The 2,132-nt window shown below is 41.7% G+C and overlaps 1 pseudogene; it reads right to left on the bottom strand.

The window, feature by feature from the left end:
- Positions 1-1,249: 1,249 nt before the first annotated feature.
- Positions 1,250-1,366, bottom strand: LOC136883606 (5S ribosomal RNA; annotated as a pseudogene).
- Positions 1,367-2,132: the final 766 nt, after the last annotated feature.

The following is a 2,132-nucleotide window of genomic DNA, read 5'->3' as shown; positions in this document are numbered from 1 at the left end:
AATAATAATAATAATAATAATAATAATAGTCTAATAATAATAATAATAATAACAGTCTAATAATAATAATAATAATAATAATAATAATAATAATAATAATCTGATTCTGTGGTGTAGTGGTTAGCGTGATTAGCTGCCACCCCGCAGGCCTGGGTTCGATTCCCGGCTCTGCAACGAAATTTGATACGTGGTACGAGGGCTGGAACGGGGTCCACTCAGCCTCTGGAGGTCAACTGAGTAGAGTGGAGTTCCATTCTCACCTCAGCCATTCTCGAGGTGGTTTTCCATGGTTTCCCTACTTCTCCAGGAAAATCCTGGGATGGTAGGGCCTACCTAAATTAAGGCCACAACCGCTTCCTTCCCTCTTCCTTATTTATCACTTCCAATATTCCCATCCCCCCCACACAAGGCCTCTGTTCAACATAGCAGGTGAGCCCACCTGGACGAGGTGCTGGTCCTCCTTTCCAGTTGTATCCCCAGATGAAATGTCTCACGCTCCAGGACACTGCCCTTGAGGCGGTGGAGGTAGGGTCCCTCGCTGAGTCAGAGGAAACGATCAACTCTGGATGTTAAATGGAAGAAGAAAGGAAGGCGATAATAATAATAATAATAATAATAATAATAATAATAATAATATTAATAATAATTTCATACCTCGAGATAAACTCTCGACGTACAGTGATATTATCATCAGTTGTAGCCTTCAAGGCCTTTAGGAAGGCAATCTGCCTGTGCTCATTCTGTTTGATCCGGTAGTGAAAGAATTAGCTGTTGCCCAGAGGACGCCCGAATACCTTCAGGAAGCATTCTTCGGGGAATCTTGCTTTATAGTACCTATAAGTACGCTGTCATCCATAACCTTCATCAACTGTTTTTTTTTTTTTCAGGAACGAGTCCAAACACAGCTAACATAAGTAGAGAAAAAAATCCATAATTTACTACACTTACAGTAGAGTACTAATAGGCCTACGTTCCTTATTTGTTCATAGTATCACCCATTTATAATCATTGACTAGTTTACGCACTAATATTTTACGTATATGCGCGTGTTTTAAAGTGATTTGGTAGAATCTGAGGATGTTCTAGTAAAATGGAACAGATCATTCTTTGTTAAATAGTATTTCTTTTAAAAAAAAGGTATGTTATAGTATTATATAGACTATTATGTCCTGAACTAGTGTCTGCGACAGACTTGCTTGTTGTTTAAAGGGGCCTGACATCTAAGGTCATCGGCCCCAAAAGGGAATTGAGCCAACGTCACGTGGTTTTCCCAAGCGGTCACCCATCCAAGTACTGACCACGCCCAATGTTGCTTAACTACGATGATCGGACGAGAACAGGAGTATTCAACATGATGGCCGTTGGCTGCGACAGACAAAAAAGCTTTTAAGTTTAATTTATTGGGTGCTTTCATTCCGGAATATATAAGCCTACGTATACCTCTCGCTAACCTATAACGAAATCGAAGATAAGAACCCTTTTCTGGTCTGGACTTTGTCAACGGCCAGTTAATTACCGCGAATTTTCATCATCGTAATCAGCAGCAGCAGTAAGAACGGAACGGTTATATCGTACAGACGATCTTTGTGGTTTGAACTTGTCGGGTAATTGGTCACACATAGCAGAGGAAGAATGTTGCTGCTAACATGGAGCGGACGGCATGCCTCTGACGTAGTCCGGTGCATACAAATCGTCCCTCCCCAAGCTCGTGTGGCGGGGAAAGAAAATTGGAAAAGTGTGTCCCTGAATACCAATAACACGGGAGTGTGAGAGAAGGGGGTGATGGTGGTGGTATGACCGCTCGGCAGCTTGGACATTTGTCTCCGCCCCCCTCTAGGCACGCTGCCGGGCCGCCATGAATAACACACTATAGGGGCACTGAGAACAGACGTGTCCTTCCATAGGGAAATAATAATAATAATAATAATAATAATAATAATAATAATAATAATAATAATAATAATAATAATAATAATAATAATAATAATAATAATAATAATCATCATCATCATCATCTGTTTACCCTCCAGGTTCGGTTTTTCCCTCGGACTTAGCGAGGGATCCCACCTCTACCGCCTCAAGGGCAGTGTCCTGGAGCTTCAGACTCTTGGTCGGGGGATACAACGGGGGAG

This window comes from Anabrus simplex, chromosome 11, assembly GCF_040414725.1.
Source record: "Anabrus simplex isolate iqAnaSimp1 chromosome 11, ASM4041472v1, whole genome shotgun sequence".
Taxonomy (NCBI): Eukaryota; Metazoa; Arthropoda; class Insecta; order Orthoptera; family Tettigoniidae; genus Anabrus; species Anabrus simplex.
Note: the sequence above shows the minus strand (reverse complement) of the source record. Positions and strands in the feature narration are given on the sequence as shown.